This window comes from Zalophus californianus, chromosome 17 (genome assembly GCF_009762305.2).
Source record: "Zalophus californianus isolate mZalCal1 chromosome 17, mZalCal1.pri.v2, whole genome shotgun sequence".
NCBI classification, from domain to species: domain Eukaryota; kingdom Metazoa; phylum Chordata; class Mammalia; order Carnivora; family Otariidae; genus Zalophus; species Zalophus californianus.
Window position 1 is genome coordinate 47,968,856 of NC_045611.1, and position 17,879 is coordinate 47,986,734.

At 44.9% G+C, this 17,879-nt stretch overlaps 1 long non-coding RNA gene across 1 annotated transcript in view; it reads left to right on the forward strand.

The window, feature by feature from the left end:
* Positions 1-14,536: 14,536 nt before the first annotated feature.
* The window catches only part of LOC113935482, a 65,421-nt gene continuing 62,078 nt past the window's right edge, over positions 14,537-17,879 (forward strand). The window contains exon 1 of the long non-coding RNA XR_004819763.1: positions 14,537-14,802. This is a non-coding gene — a long non-coding RNA (uncharacterized LOC113935482). The remainder of the gene's footprint in view (positions 14,803-17,879) is intronic.

The following is a 17,879-nucleotide window of genomic DNA, read 5'->3' on the forward strand; positions in this document are numbered from 1 at the left end:
ATATTCCACTGTCTGGATATACAGCATTTGTCTGTCCATTCATAGGTTGATGGACATTTGCGTTGTTTCCACATTTTGGTTATTGGGAACAAAGTGCTATGTAAGAGTTTTGGAGGAATGTATGTTTTCCTTTCTCTTGGGCATATGCCTAGGGATGGAATGGGTGCATCATATGGTAACTCGATGTTTCATGGTTTGAGGAACGGCCCTCATATTTTCCAAAGCAGTTCATACAAACAGTGTATGAGGATTCATACTATCCATCTGTGATTCTGCCATGCTGGTGGGTGGGCAGTGGTATCTCACTGTGGTTTTCATCTGCATTTCACTTAGGCTAATAATGTTGAACATTTTTCCACGTGCTTATTGGTCCTTTGTATATCTTCTTTATTTTAAAAAAATGTTTTTTAAGATTTTATTTTTTAGTAATCTCTACACCCAAGGTGGGGCTCGAACTCACAACCTCAAGAGTCGCATCAAGAGTTGCATGCTCCACCGACAGCCGGCCAGGAGCCCCTGTATATCTTCTTTAGACATCTGTCTATATCCTTTGCCGATTTTTAATATGAAATATTTGTTTATTTATTATTGAGTTGTGTATGCTCTTTGTATATTGCAGATACAAGTCCCTGATCCGATATGTGGTTGGCAAAATTTTTTCACCTGTTCTGCGGGGTTTTTTTTCACTTTTGTGATGATATCCTTTGAAGCACAAAAGTTTTCACTTTTGATGAGGTCCGGTTTATGATTTTCACTTTTGTTGTTTGTCCCCAAATGTATTTTATGCCATTTTTCTCTAGCCAGGATCTACACAAGGGTCCCACACTGCAAGTGATATATTTTTTTAAGATTTTATTTATTTGAGAGAGAGAATGAGAGAGAGAGAGAGTACATGAGAGGGGGGAAGGTCAGAGGGAGAAGCAGACTCTCTGCTGAGCAGGGAGCCCGATGCGGGACTCGATCCCGGGACTCCAGGATCATGACCTGAGCCGAAGGCAGTCGCTCAACCAACTGAGCCACCCAGGCACCCCTGCACGTGATATTTAGAAAGCCGTTCTTTTTCTAAAAACTTGACTGTGGGGCGCCTGGGTGGCTCAGTTGGTTAAGCGACTGCCTTCGGCTCAGGTCATGATCCTGGAGCCCTGGGATCGAGTCCCACATCGGGCTCCCAGCTCGGCAGGGAGCCTGCTTCTCCCTCTGACCTCCCCTCTCATGCTGTTTCTCTCTCTCTCTAATAAATAAAAGAAATCTTAAAAAAAAATAAAAAAAATAAAAACTTGACTGTGTTTGGGGTTCAGGCTGGTGGTCTTTGGGGGTCCATGTTTGAGTCTGTCTGGCAGATTTCTCCTGGGGCCTCCTGCTTGCCCCTCCAAGTCCCCCCCGCCCCGCCCACTCCTGTAGACTGCAGGGCAAACCTAGACTTAGGGGGACTCATCACAGTTTAGGGGAAGCCCCATGTGTGCTGTTCTGAATATCACCCCTAATCCCATCAGGGACTGGACCAGAGGGTTAGGCTGGCTGTAGTGGGTTGAATGGTGACCCCCCCCCCCAAAGATATGTCCATGTCCTAAACCCCAGAGCCTGTGAATGTGACCTTATTTGGAAAAAGTTTCTTTGATGATACAATGAAATTAAGGATCTTGGGATAAAATCATCCTGGGTTTTCTGTGTGAGTCCTAAATCCAATGAAAAGTGTCCTTATAAGAAATGGAAGGGAAGACACACAGAGGAGAAGGCCACATGAAGACAGAGGCAGAGACTGGAGTGATTCAGCCACAAGCCAAGGAATGCCATCGACCACCAAAAGCCGGAATAGGAAAGGGACAGAATGTCTCCTAGAGTCTCTGGAGGGAATGTGGTCCTGCCAATACTTTATTTTGGATTTCTGGCCACCAGAACTGTGGTAGAATAAACTTTCTCTTGTTTTAAACCACCCAGTGTGTGGTAATTTGTCATGGTGGTCACAAGAAACTCATGAACCGTCCCCCTCGAGGGCGAGAAAACCATCCACCCAATAGGAACGGGGAGATCTGTCTCCTCAGCATTCTCTCCCTAATCCCTCAGATCCCGTGGGGCCCTGAGGGGACACCTAATGCCTGTGGATGTCATATCCCCAACCCCCATCCTCCATCCTGTTCCTGGCCTGAACCTACTGTGCACAAGGACAGTCACTAACTGTCATCCCTCCTGGGTTCAGACACACACACCTTCTGCGCAAAGGGGCTTCCCTCACCCCTGAACCCTGGTATCTACTGGAAGGACAAGACCCAAGCTTTCAGGGAGAGGAGTTGGTTCTTGGCACCTCCAGTGGGGATAGGTTAGGGGATGGGTTTTGCTGCCTCTTTTTTGAGGGTAACTATAGATTTTTATATAGTCAATGCGTTTCATTGATTTTTTTGATGCTAGCATCATCTCCAATTTGGTCATTGATTTGGCCAAAGCCAAATACCAGGTGAGGTTTTCAAAAGAAAGGAAACTCAAAGCTCTCCCGTTGGGGATTGCAAGACAGCCAGGGCTCACCATTTCTGTAGGTTTTTGGTGGCTTGAGTTGATGTGGAATTCACATGGAGGATGAACACATCCATTTACCCTCTGAGGCAGGGCTGGCTTCCCAGGCTGGTGATCTGTGCAATCACTCAAGCATTTACAAGGGCTGTGGCCAGGTGTAGTACTGTGCTTTTGCCATCTTGAAATTCTTAATGATTTTTGAACAAGGAGCCCTGCATTTTCACTTTACATTGGGTCCTGCCATTGATGTAGCTGGTTGCCTCAGGAGTGACCGTGGACTGATAGTCTCTTGGAAAAAGAAACGTTATGAGGCCACCAGGGGCTGTAATGCATACTTCAGCCACCAGAGGGCGGCACTACCACAGGGTAGCCTGCAAGGTTGGCAATGAGCACCAGCAGTTTGGCTTTTTCACTTCTCTTTGGGTCTTCCTAGGTCTCTGTCTCCACCCCTTCCCCTCTGTCCAGCTCACGGAGGGAATGTTCTCCAGCCCTGATGTACTTCGGGGATACACAGTTTTGAGTCCACCGTCAAGGTCGGGAGCCGGGTGATCACAACTATTTGGCTCAAATATAACGGCATTAAATAGACATCATAACGTCTACACAAAATATTGGTCTTAGGAAAATACTGCAGAGATAAGGGACTGGAAGAGGTTTTGTGTGTTGTGGTGATGGGGAAGATCTGTCTGAGTCCCCATTTTCCAAGAGGGAAAGACCTTAGCGCCTAAAGGTGAAACATCACTAAGTAGCCTCAGAGCCTGTTGAGCAGAGACAATTGGGGCTCCATCCAAGGGGCGCTGGTGCTGTTCCTGGCAGATCTCCCCAGCATGGCCCCAGACAGAGAAGCCGGGGCTTTCCTGGGATCATCTGAGACCCAACACACAGCAAGGTCCAGTGTGCTCACCAATATAAGAAAGGGAATGTCGGCGGGAGCAAGCCAGACCCGTTTTGCTCACAGTGTGAATATCAGGACTAGAGTAACAATTTCACCGTTGGAGCTGCAGGGGGCTCCATGACGGCAAGGTCACATCTCCCTGGGGTTGTGGGTCAGCCGCATCAAAATGATATGTCTGCTCTGGGCCAGCCTTACACACCTGATTAAGATTCATCCAAGAAGCCCAAACTTCTTCTGAGCTTGTCCATATGACATATCTTGGGGGCTGACTTTTTTCTGTCTCTCTGTTTTGACACTGGGGGACGGAATTAAAAACTCGTAAGCTTCGGTTGATAGATGACCCAGGATCATCACCAGTCACTAAATGGCCTGACTTCCTTTTTAAGAGAAATATTACTTCTTTAACTGAATTTTTTTATTTTTTACTCATGTATTTGGAAGCAGGCTTAAGTTGCAGGTTCCAGAAAGACCTCCAAGGTAGGATTGGAGAGACAACTTGGTAAGGAAGCTGTTGCTACTTCCTGGAGAGGAAACACTGGGAAATCAAGATGCTGCGCCGGCTTGGGGCCATAGCGCCTCTGCAACCTTTTGGTAACACCAAGGTTGGGATCCACTGGCCCTGTGGCCCTGAGTGCCCGGGAGGCACAACCAGCATCTCACAGACCCACACTGCCCACATGTGACTCTGGTGTCACTGAGTCCAGGAATTGCTGTGTGTAGCTCATGGAGCTTTCATGTGCTTTCCAAAGGGATTGGAGGAGCTTGAGTTAAGTCAAGCTGGGGCATCTCTCCTAGACCTTAATTCCTGCCACCTCCCGACCTCATCCTCCCTGAGTCTTCCTCTTCTCAGGCAGAGTCAAGTGCATCCTGCAGGGGCTCGGGCCAGGAATCTTGGCATTATCCTGGAGGCTTCTACTCCAACAACAAACCCTGCCATCTGTCTATAGCCTATCAATAGAGTGCAAGCACTCATCCAAACCGCCATCACTTCCTCAATGAGGGTACTGTGACAGTCTCATGACAGGTCTCCCCGCTGCTTCCTTGTCCCCACCTTCCCGTGCAACAGTCTCCTCACTGTAAGATCTCCGATCCTCAGAGAGGAGTTCCTTTCAAACCCAAGGTCGTTCTTCTTCTGCTCAAAACCCTCCTGTCTACTCACATCTCAATCACACCAAGATCCAAGGCCGGCCCCCCTGCCCCACAGGCCCTACATTGGGGCTACTCAGAGTGCTGGTCGACAAGAACATGAGGAGTTTCTGCCAGACGGTTCAGCCCTCAGTGCTTTGGTGGAGAAAGCCTTGCAATGAAGAGAACGTCACTGGAAATCAACAGGGCGCTTAGTGATGTGGACCATCTGCTTTCTGGCCCCAGCTCCTTGGCTCCTTGCAGACAACCCCCTGAGTAGCAGCACTGCCCCTACGCAGCCTGGTCCCTGCCCCTACTTCTGCCGTCCCGCTCACCCCATGTGCTCCGGCTGCCGTGGCTTCCTGACCCTTCCTCAACACTCAAGCAAGCTCCTGCCTGGGCATCTCATGAGCTGTTCCCTCTCCTGGGAATAATCTTTGTCCAGAGACTTACAGGACTGCCCGTCTGTCTCTTCAGGTCTCGTTCAGATGTCACCTGCCCAAGAAGGGTTTCACTGACCCTATTAGACAAAGGCGAAAGACCTCCTCGGGACACCCTCACCCTATGTCCTTCACTCAATTTTGTTTTCAGTTTGAGGACTTGAAAGGACACAAATGCTGCTTTTGATATCTTTTTTTCCAGAGATGTAACTGACATTTAACATGGTATTCGTCCAGGCATACAGCGCACGGGTCTGACCTATGTACATATTGTGAAATAATCACACCAATAAGGATAGTTAATGTCCATCAGCTCACGTAGTCATAATTGTTTCTCTTAGCAACTTTCAAACACGCAGGGCAGTATTGTTAAGGACAGTCACCATGCTGCGCATCCCGCCTCCAGGACTTATTTAGCTGGAAGATTTTATCACTTGCTCCCCTTTACTCATCCCCACCACCCCCCGCCCCTCAAGCAAGGCAACTGCCAATGGTTCTCTGTAGATTCCGCCTACAAGTGAGATCCTGCTGTACCTTTCTCCGGCTGACCGGTCGCACTTAGCACAATGCCCTCAAGGTCCATCCATGTTGTCCCAAACGGCAAGGGTACCTTCTTTTTTATGGCTGAACAATACTCCACTCTGTAAGGTCCCACCTTTTCTTTACCCATTTATCCCTTGATGGACATTCGGGTTGTTTCCATGTCTTGGCCCTTGTGAATAATGCTGCAATAAACATGGGGGTGCAGATACATTTGTGAGGCAGTGATTTCATTTCTTTTGGGTATACACCCAGAAGTGGAATTGTTAGATCAGATGGTAGTTTTATTTGTAATTTTTAGAGGACTCTCCATATTGCTTTCTATAGTAGTTGGGCCAATTTCCTTTCCAACCAACAGTGCACAAGGGTTCCTTGTGCTCTCTGTCCTCTCTAGCACTTGTTCTTTCTTGTCTTTTTGATAATAGCCATTCTAGCAGGTGTGGAGCAATAATATTGGGGTTTTGACTTGCATTTCCTGATGACTAGGATGTTCGGCACCTGTTCGTGTACCTGATGGCCAGCTATATGTTTCTTTTGAGACAATGTCTATTCAGTTCATCTGCCTCTATGAATCAGATGACTTGGGTTTTTTGGTTTGTTTTTCTGTTTCTGCAGTTCAGTTGTAAAAGTTCTTTCTCTCTCTCTACATATTTTTAATTAGGCTTCCCTCTGAGCATGGAGCCCAAGTTGGGACTTGAACTCACGACCCTGAGATTAAGGCCTGAGCAGATATCAAGAGACAGACACAACTGATTGAGCAACTCAGGTGTCCCTCTTTCTTTTTTCTTTCTCTTTGCATTACTTTATTTATATACTTATTTATTTATTTGAGAGAAAGAAAGAACACATGAGTTGGGGTGAGGGGCAGAGGGAGAGGGAGAGAGAGAGAACCCTAAGGAGACTCCAAACTCAGTCTGGAGCCTGACACGGGGCTCAGTCTCATGACCCCCAGATCGTGACCCTCAGCCGAAATCAAAAGTCAGATGCTCAACTGACTGAGCCCCCTCCCCAGGGGCTCCTCTTTCTCTATTTTGGATATCAATCCTTTATAATACAGATGATTTAAAATTTTTCTCCCCTTGGGCAGGTTGCCTTTTCATTTTGCTCCTGGTTTCCTTTGCTGTGCAGAAGCTTTTCGGTTTGACGTCGTCCCACTTGTTGATTTTTACTTTTCTTGCCTTTTCGTGTGACATCCAAAAAATCATTACCATGTCTGATGTCATGGAACTAACTGTGTGTGTTTTCTTCTGAGAGTTCTGTGGTTTCAGATCTTACATTCCAGCCTTTAATTCGATTGAGCAAATGCGTTTGGTGCAAGATAGTGGTCTGGTTTCATTCTTTTGTATATGACTGTCCGGTTTTCCCTACACCGCTTGTTGGAGAGACTGCCCTTTCTCCACTGTATATTCTTGGCTCCTATCCTGTCAATTAATTGCCCCTGTATCTTTGGATTTATTTCTGGGCTCTCTATTCTGCTTCAGTGGTCCATCGATCCACTCAAGAACTGGAGGGATGGGATGGGGGCTGAGGGCCTGAGGACCTGAGAGTGTGTGGATCCTGAAAGGGGAGAAAAGCGAACACCCCACAGGATGGGGGAGAAAGTCCGAGGGAGGCCACCTCCCTAGGCGTCAGAGCTCTTCCCATACAGTTTTCCTTCTTTATCCATTAAGCTCTCTTAGAGTATATGTGCTATTTCATTTATTTTTAAGATTTTATTTATTTAGGGTGCTGGGTGCCTCAGTCGTTAAGCGTCTGCCTTCGGCTCAGGTCATGATCCCCGGGGTCCTGGGACTGAGCCCCGCATCGGGCTCCCTGCTCCGCGGGAGGCCTGCTTCTCCCTCTCCCACTCCCCCTGCTTGTGTTCCCTCTCTTGCTATGTCTCTGTCTCTGTCAAATAAATAAATAAAAATCTTAAAAAAAAGATTTTATTTATTTATTTGAGAGAGAGAGATTGGGCGACAGAGATAGTGAGAGAGAGCACAAGTGGTGAGGAGAGGGAGAAGCAGGCTAAACAGGGGGTCTGCTGTGGGGCTCGACTCCAGGACCCTGGGATCATGACCTGAGCCAAAGGCAGACACTTAACTGACTGAGCCACCCAGGTCCCCCTATGTGCTATTTGAAACACTTAATGCAAACTTGCCCATTGAGGACATATTTCTCCCACCATCAGTGGGTTTAATGTGAAACTATTCAGATTCAGAAACTGTGTACGAAGTCGATGTGCTCAAATCAGTGCAGTGTACAGACTTTTCACCCTCGAGAGCATGCAGTGCCCTCCTGTTACAGCCACCCGACTTGTGCCGACAATATTGGAGCGGTGGATCCAAGGGAGCCAAAGTGCCGTCAGGCCCAGGTCCCTGTGTTTCATTTAAAAGTGACAGGACTTCTTGTAGCTATAATAGACGCTGTTGATTAAATACATTGTTGTGAGTGATGAGCCGAAAGAGCCAGAACTCGGCCAGCTGCACATTTCCAGGCGGCCCCAGGGGAGATGCCCCACTGGGTGGTTGCTGCACGCACACCCTCTCCCCTCCATGGTCTCTCTTGAGCCAGGGTCCTTCCTCTGGGTCGTCAGATTCATCACATGCCTTCATCCCTGCCCACGTGGACCGGGGAGGGCAGCCCCTGCACGGAAGTTCCCTCAGGCCACCAGCAGGCGGGAGGCCGGGGCTGCGTGGACCCAAGCGGCAAAGACTCCCAGAAAAAGGGAAGGTCCGCTCAACAAGCCCAGGCCTGGTGAGCCCAGTGTGGCTACGACGTCCCAGGGCTGTGTGGGGGTCAAAACCTGTGGTAAGAGGTCCTGTCTCTTAATGTGAACCCCAACGGTACCCTTGAGCCCAGAAAGGGGACAGACCCCAGAGCACCATGTGGCTCTCTTGGGTGAGGATGGTTGATATTCCAAGAAGCACTTGCTCTGGTCCCTTTCCTGGGACTTTGCAGCTCTGCCCGCTCGGAGGGGTTCCCTCCATGCCTATCCTGGAGCCCAGGAGTGGGAGGAACGTCACCAAGAGACATGTGCCGTGCCCTCTGCAAAGTGTTCTCTTTGCCCTCACCATTTGTGGACGCCACGAGTGACTCTGCTCCTCTCTCCTCTGCACTGCCTGCTAGACGCTTCCCCTTTAGGGTGCGAATTGCATTTGGTATCTTCAGAAAAGGCAAGGTTTTCTTAAACACAGGGGAGCGTCCATGGCCGCACAGAGCCCCTGACTCAGGAGCTTCCCAACCTGCTCATCTAAGGCGTCTCCCTCCTCACCATCCCCTTTCCTCATTCTTCCTTTTTGGATTTCCATTATTTTAAATTTCATTTTTAATTTAAACACAACGTGGGGCTGGAACACAGACCCTGAGATCGAAACCTGAGCTGAGATCAGGAGTTGGATGCTTAACCAACTGAGCCACCCAAGAACTTCTATTTTTATTCTTTAAAGGAAGCTTGAGACCACCACCTAGAGACAAGAGTCTCATGGTCTATGGACTGAGCCAGCCAGGCACCCCCTTTGTTCTTTTTCTTTTTCTTTTTTAATGTCACATCTTAGACGCTTCAGCTGTCCTGAATCCTTTCATCTGCCCCCTTCCACACTGCCACCTCCTCTACCCCTGTTTCCATCCCTGCCCGGCCCTTCCCCTGCCACCTTAGCCCCTCAACTCCCGATAATCCCTGGAGCTTTGAGCCTCTCCCCCACCGTGGGCTCTTGAGGGGCTCAGAGACCCCACCAGCAACCATCTGGGGTGAAACGGGCTGATTGGGAACAGGTACCTGTTCTCACCAACCAACACAAAACAACCACACACACACACACACAGAAATGAAAAAAGAATATGATCAGACAGGTGATTAGAACAGAGCCATACACTAGATTTTGAGTGTATTTTGTACTGTTAGAAGACACTGCATCCCAAAATTGTAAAGAAAGAAAATGTACATATGGGCAAAAAAAAAAAGATTAAATACCTTGAAAGAATAGAATAAAGCAAACCAACAGATAAAGAGGGAGAAGAAAAAAAAGAAAAGACAACCACACACACACACACACAGACTACATTTTGAATGTATTGTGATGTTAGAAGACACTGCATCCCATAATCGCGAAGAAAGAAAACTTACAAATGGACAAAAATGAGATTAAATATCTTGAAAGGATAGAATGTAACTTAAGAGATGAATATTTAAAAAACTTCAACAGAACAAGAAAACGACAAAAACAACAACAAAATATAAAGCAAACCAAACAAAAAAAGAGGGAGAAGAATAAAAAAAAAGAATAAACAACCACACACACACACAAAGGAAAAAAATATGATCAGACAGGTGAATAGAAAGAGCCAAACACTAGATTTTGAGTGTATTTCGGGTATTAGAAGAAAATGCATCTCAAAATTGTAAAGAGAGAAAACTTATATATGTACAAAACCAAGATTAAATACCTTGAAAGGAGAGAATGTGAGTTTAGAGAAAAAAAATAAAATTTAAAAAGATTTTAAAAAGAGAAAATTTAATAAGACTTCAACAGAGTAAAAAAATGACAACACAAAAAATCAAACAAAATAAACCAAAAAAAAGGGAGAAGAAAAAAAAAAGAAAACGCAACTACACACAACACAGAGAAATGTAAAAAAGAATATGATCAGGCAGGTGATTAGAACAGAGCCAGACACTAGATTTTGAGTGTATTTTGTTCTGTTAGAAGACACTGCACCCCAAAATAGTAAAGAAAGAAACTTACGAATGTACAAAAACAAGATTAAATAACTTGAAAGATAGAATGTAACTTTAGAGATGAAAATTTAAAAAGACTTTAACAGAACAAAAAAATGACAAAAAAAATAAAGCAAACCAAAGGAAAAAAAATGGGGGGGGGGAAATCAACGCCAGAAACACTAGAAATGAAAAAAAGAATATGATCAGACAGGTGATTAGTAAGAGCCAGACACTATATTTTGAGTGTTTCTGGTCTATTAGAAGAAACTGCATCCCAAACTATAACTATAGTGAATAAATTTTAAAAGACTTCAATAGAACAAAAACAAAATGACAACAAAAAAATAAGCAAACCAAACAAAAAAAAAGTGTGGGGAAAAACAACAACTACACACACACAGAAATGCAAAAAAGAATATGATCAGGGCGCCTGGGTGGCTCAGTTGGTTAAGTGACTGCCTTCGGCTCAGGTCATGATCCTGGAGTCCTGGGATCGAGTCCCGCATCAGGCTCCCTGCTCAGCGGGGAGTCTGCTTCTCCCTCTGACCCTCTTCCCTCTCGTGCTCTCTCTCTCATTCTCTCTCTCTCAAATAAATAAATAAAATCTTTAAAAAAAAAAGAATATGATCAGACAGGTGAATAGAACAGAGCCATACACTAGATTTTGAGTGTATTTTGTGATGTTAGAAGACACTTCATCCCAAAATTGTCAAGAAAGGAAACTTACATATGTACAAAAACAAGATTAAATACCTTGAAAGGATAGAATATAACTTTAGAGAAAAAAAATTTTAAAGACTTTTTTTTTTTTAAAGATTTTACTTGTTTATTTGATAGAGAGAGACACAGCAAGAGAGGGAGCACAAGCAGGGGGAGTGGGAGAGGGAGAAGCAGCCTTCCCGCGGAGCAGAGAGCCCGATGCGGGGCTCGATCCCAGGACCCTGGGATCCAACTGAGCCCAAGGTAGATGCTTAATGACTGAGCCACCATGCGCCCCTAAAAGTCTTTAAAAAAAAAAGAAAATTTAAAGACTTTAACAGAACAAAAAAATGACAAAAAAAAAAACCAAACAAAAAAAAATGGGGGGAGGAAGGGAAGAAAAATCAACGCCAGACACACTAGAAATGAAGAAAAGAATATGATCAGACAGGTGAATAGTAAGAGCCAGACACTATATTTTGACTGTTTCCAGTCTATTAGAAGAAACCGCATCCCAAAATAGTAAAGAAAGAACACTTACAAATGTACAAAAACAAGATTAAATAAGTTGAAGGATAGAATGTAACTTTAGAGACTAAATTTAAAAAGACTTTAACAGAACAAAAAAACAATGACAACAACAAAAAATAAAGCAAACCAAACCAAAAAAAAAATGGGGGGGAGGGAAGAAAAATCAACGCCAGACACACTAGAAATGAAGAAAAGAATATGATCAGGCAGGTGATTAGAACAGAGCCAGACACTAGATTTTGAGTGTATTTGTTCTGTTAGAAGACACTGCACCCCAAAATTGTCAAGAAAGAAAACTTACAAATGTACAAAAACAAGGTTAAATAACTTGAAGGATAGAATGTAACTTTAGAGAAAAAAACATTTAAAAAGACTTTAAAAAAAGAAAATTTGAAGACTTTAACAGAACAAAAAAGACAAAAATATAAAGGAAATCACACCAAAAAAAAAAAAAAAAAGGTGGGGGAAGGGAAGAAAAAGCAACCCCACACACTAGAAATGAAGAAAAGAATATGATCAGGGAGAACAGAGCCAGACACTAGATTTTGAGTATGTTTTTTTCTGTTAGAACACACTGCACCCCAAAATTGTAAAAGAAAACTTACAAATGTACATAAACAAGATTAAATAACTTGAAGGATAGAATGTAACTTTAGAGGAAAAAAACATTTAAAAAGCCTTTCAAAAAAAGAAAATTTGAAGACTTCAACAGAACAAAAACACAACAACAAAAAATAATCAAATCAAACAAAAAAAAAGGTGGGGGGAGGGAAGAAAAAGCACCCCACACACCGCAAATGAAGAAAAGAATATGACCAGACAGGTGAATAGAGTAGAGCCATACACTAGATTTTGAGTATATTTGTGATGTTAGAAGACACTTCATCCTAAAATTGTCAAGAAAGGAAACTTACATATGTACAAAAAGAGGATTGAATACCTTGAAAAGATAGAATGTAACTTTAGAGAAAAAAACATACAAAAGAATTTAAAAAAAATTTGAAGACTTTAAAAGAACAAAAACAGGACAAAAAAAATAAAGCAAATCAAATAAAAAAAGGGGGGGAGGGAAAAAATATCAACGCCAGACACACTGGAAATGAAGAAAAGAATATGATCAGAAAGGTGAATAGTCAGAGCCAGACACTATATTTTGAGTGTTTCCAGTCTATTAGAGAAACCACATCCCAAAATAGTAAGAAAGAACACTTATAAATGTACAAAGACAAGATTAAATAACTTGAAGGACAGAATGTAACTTTATAGACTAAATTTAAAAAGACTTAAACAAAACAAAAAAACAATAACAACAAGAAAAAAATAAAGCAAACCAAACAAAGAATAATGGGGGGGGAGGGAAGAAAAATCAACGCCAGACACACTAGAAATGAAGAAAAGAATATGATCAAACAGGTTATTGGAGCAGAGCCAGACACTAGATTTTGAGTGTATTTTGTTCTGTTAGAAAACACTGCACCGCAAAATTGTCAAGAAAGAAAACTTACAAATGTACAGAAACAAGATTAAATAACTTGAAGGATAGAATGTAACTTTAGAGATTAAATTTAAAAGACTTTAACAGAACAAAACAAAGAAACAAACAAACAAACAAACAAAAAGTGTGTGGGGGGGGCGGGGGGGAAGCAACCCCACACACTAGAAATGAAGAAAAAAATTATGATCAGACAGGTGACTAGAACAGAGCCATACACTAGATTTTGAGTGTATTTTCTTCTGTTAGAAGACACTTCATCCCAAAATTGTAAAGAAAGAAAACTTATCTCTATACAAAAACAAGATTAAATACATTGAAATGACAGAATGTAAATATACAGATGAAAATTAAAAAGACTTTATGGGAACAACAAAAAAAATGACAACAACAAGAAATAAAGCAAACCAAACCCAAAAAGGGTGGGGGGGAACAACCACACACACACTCAGAAATGCAAAAAGAATAGGATCAGGCAGGTGAATAGAACAGACCCAACACTAGATTTTGAGTGTATTTTGTTCTGTTAGAAGACACTGCACCCCAAAATTGTCAAGAAAGAAAACTTACAAGTGTACAAAAACATGATTAAATACCTTGAAAGGATAGAATGTAACTTTAGAGAAAAAAAAACATTTCAAAAGACTTTTAAAAAAAGAGAACTTGAAAAGACTTTAACAGAACAACAACAAGAAAAAACCAAAAAAATAAAGCACATCAAACAAAAAAAAAGGGACAAAAAAAAAAAAAAGGAAAAAACCACCACAGAGACAGAGAAAAGAAAAAATAGGATCAGACAGGTGAATAGAACAGAGCCCTACACTAGACTCCGAGTGTACTTTGTTCTGTTAGAACAACGAGCGAGGGAACCCAAGCAGGGGGAGTGGGAGAGGGAGAAGCAGGCCTCACGCCGAACAGGGAGCCCGATGCGGGGCTCGATCCCAGGACTCTGGTTTCCTGACCTGAGCCGAAGGCGGACGCTTCACGACCGAGCCACCCAGGCGCCCCACTTTCCTTCTATGTTTTAGTGTCACATCTGAGATTGCTCAGCTCTCTTGAATCCTTTCATCTGTCCCCCTTCCACACTGCTACCTCCTCTACCCCTGTTTCCATCCGTGCCCGGCCCTTCTCCCGATTATCTCCCGATAATCCCTGGAGCTTTGAGCCTCTCCCCCACCGTGGGCTCTTGAGGGGCTCAGAGACCCCACCAGCAACCATCTGGGGTGAAACGGCCTGACTGGGAACAGGAAATGAACCTCACCCACCAACTCTTTGTATTTGTCACACCCGGAACTTCCTCGTTGAAGGCAAGAACGTTTCAAAGGCCCCAGCTTCTTCACCCCAATTTTTCTCTTAAAGAAATCTGTTAAAAAGTATAGTAGGTTAGAAACAATAACGTTACATTTACTATTACCGTTAGCCATGCACCAGTGTATCCTACAGCAGGGCTCTACCTCTTCTCCCTGCCATACAACGCCTCTCTGGCATTCATTTTGTGACTGAAGATCTGTACCCACAGCTCTGTGTTTCCTCTTCCCTGCCCCCATTGGATCCCACAGTTCTTTCTGTTTCTATAAATTTGACTACTTTACATACCCCGTACTAGGAGAAGCATAGGGTATTTGTCTTTCTGTGACTTGCTCATTTCACTTGGCAGAACGTCCAGAATAGCCTTCTTTGCTAAGACTGAAGAACATTGCGTTGTATGTCGATGCCTCAGCTTCTTTCTCCATTCCTCTCTGGGTGTGGACACGCGGGGCGCTTGGCTCTGGAGAACAACACTGCAACGAACGGGGATGTGCAAGTGTCCTTGGGAACGTTGCTTCCAATCCTTATGGATGTACAATCAGGAGTGAGATTGCTCCATCACGTGGTAAGTCTATTTCCTCCTTTGGAGGAAACTCTGCGCCGTGTTCCACGGCAGATGGGCCATTTTACATTTTCACCGACACCGGCCCGGGGTTCCAATGCCTCCAGATCCTCCCCAACACAGGTTGTTTGACGGTGTTTGGGTTTTGGGTTCTTTTGGTTGCTGTTGTTGATAGGGGCCGTCCTAAGGGTGTGACATGCTATGTCTTTGTTCTTTGATTTGTTTTCTGTAATGATTACTGGTGCTGAGCCTATTCTCAGAAGCTTGGTGGCCATTGCATATCTTCGGAGAAATGTCTCTTCAAGTGTTTTGCCCGTTGTTTCCTTGGGTAGTTTGTTTTCCTTGTTGGTGTGAATTGTAGGGTTTTTGACATCTTCTCGATTTGAATCCCTTAACAGACATAGGAATTGCAAGTCTTTTCCCCATTGTGTAGATTCCCTTTTCCCCAAGTTGATTGTTTCTCCTGAGGGCCAACAGTCTGTAAGCTTCAAATGGCCCCGGTTTTCTAGGTGGCTTTTGTTGCCTGTGCTTTTGGCGTCACGTCCTAGACATCAGTGCCAAATCCAACATCATGAAGCTTTTCTCTGCTTTTCCTCTCTCAGCTTCACGGTCTTAGGTTCTCTGTTGAGATGCGTTATCTACTTTCCGTTACTTTTTGTGTATGGTAGAAAGGGAGGGTCCGTTTTCCTTCCTTGTATGTGGATATCCTGTCTTCCCAAGGCTTTTTATTGAAGAGACTGTCCTTTCTCATTCGAGTGGGATTGGAACCCTGGGGAAAATCGTTTGGCCACGTGTGGAAGGCTCTGAAATTTGGGGACTCTCTGTTCTGTTCATCTGGTCTATGTGTATGTCTCTGTCTAAGCCCGGACCTCACTCTTTGGTTTCTTGTAGCTCAGGAATACATTTTGAAATCGGGAAGTCCAAGCCTCGCATTTCTACTCTTTCTAGGTTGTTCTGGCTCTTTGGGGTCTGTTGAGAAACCATATGAATTGAAGGATGAATTTTTTTCTACCTCCGGCCCAAAATGCCATTAAGATTTTAATGTGGATTGCATGTGTACATCACTCGGGGGTATGGACTCTTTTTAAACAAGATTTTAGGGCGCCTGGGTGGCTCAGATGGTTAAGCATCTGCCTTCGGCTCAGGTCATGATCCCGAGGTCCTGGGATCGAGTCCCGCATCGGGCTCCCTGCTCCTTGGGAGCCTGCTTTTCCCTCTGCTTCTCTCTCTCTCTCTCTCTCCCCCCCCTCCGTCTCTCATGAATAGATAAATAAAATCTTCAAAAAAAACACAACAACAAGATTTTATTTATTTATGTGGGAGTGAGAGAGAGAGAGTACGAGTGGGGGAAGGGGCAGAGGGAGAGGGAGAGGGAGAAGTAGACTTCACACTGAGCAGGGAGCCCGACACAGGCAGGCTCCACATTTCCAGGTCAGCCCGGGGACCTCCGGGTTCCCCACTCACACCCTTTCCCCCTGCACGGGGTCTCTCCTGACCCAAGGTGGGGGCGTTCTCGTGAGCCTCCGGAGTTTCACGACTGCCCACACCCCATTGTGGGTCCCCTGGAACCTGAGTTTCGGGGGCCCTATTCCTCCCCCCCAGCTCACTCCTCATCCCAGCCGGCTCTACTCTGGCCAAGTTTGGGATACATGCCCCACAACTGGTAAAGACGCCTTCGACCAGTTCGTGATTTGTACTTCTCTCACCTTGAACTTCTCTTGGGGAGAGGAGACAACTCTAAAACCCCTGGGCTGCTGAGCCGCAGGATGTCGGCTCAGAAACCACCCCCACCCCCGTCCACCACGCAGCAAATCTCAGCCAGGCTGCGGACCCCTCCCTCCCCAGCCCACCCCACGCCATGGCCTGGAGCTCTCTTTCTCATCCGCCGTGGTTTTGCCCTCCTCCTCCTCGGATCCTGGCCACAGAGCCTGAGCCACACAGGAGAAAGGAGTCAGCCTAGGACGCGGCAATAAGGCTGCAGACACTCTCTTTGTTGATACGAAGTTTATTTGCTCCTTTGTGTCAAAAAAGAAAGAACTGAGGCTGCAAAGCAAAACAAAACCTTTTTTTTTTTTTTTGAAATCTGGGAGGCACAGATTCAAGAGGAACCGGAAATGTGCTCTGAGCGGGGGAGGAGAGACAGTGGACGAAGGGGAACTCCGCAGGCTTGAGGAAGTTCTTCTGAAAGAAAGACGATGGGTGCGGCATAAATAACTGGCTTTACTAGATATAAAGACGATGTCGCGAGGAGGAGATCAGCAAATAAGCTTCCGTCTGTGAACTATGTCACGTCAGAATGTGGCCGTTTGTCGTAGGCACCGGCTGGGTCCAGAGTTGGACGTGCATAGGACCAATTTTTAGAATTTGCTGTCCTCCCGGTGCTAAGTATTCACCCAAGGAACCCAGATCGCTTAGGTGTTTAAGGGTAGCTAAACCACAAACTCAACTGTGGGTTCAGAAAACCTCTTCTTGTGTCGACAATAATATGACATATTTAGGAAGACTTCTCCGGCCATCGGTTTGTGTATTCTGGAAGCAAGATTGCTCAGGACATAGATAAGGGTCTTCTTCAATAGAAAATGGCACATAGTTTTTAAACAATCTGTGAACTTCCACTGGTTCTGTAGTAATGTCTTGAATAATTCAGGTACATACAATCTGATCTTATGCAGGACAAAGTTAGCTAGAAGTTCCACCACTAATTCCACGACCCGGTGTTTGATACTGAACATAGTTAAAGTATTATAGAAGAAAGGTGTGTACACTTGCCTGTTCCGCTCGCAGAAAGGACGATCACGCCTGGCCGGCCGGCCTTTTATACTCTCTGCAGGGAGTCATGCTGCGTCATCGCCTGCTCACTGGCAGGAAGGGCTCCTGGCCAATCAGCGTGTTGTACGCGTCCCAGCGGCCCGCTGAGGTTGAAGCGGTTCTGGGGAAGTTCAGTTCTATTTCTCACAAGACAAGGCTTGTGTCCCGTGCCGGCTCACCGAGAGGCTCAAGTTCACATTTGGCTCTGGGTGCTGCGGCTATTCTGTAAACGAGTAACTGTGTGTTGAGAGGAACCTTGCTGTTCTCCCAAG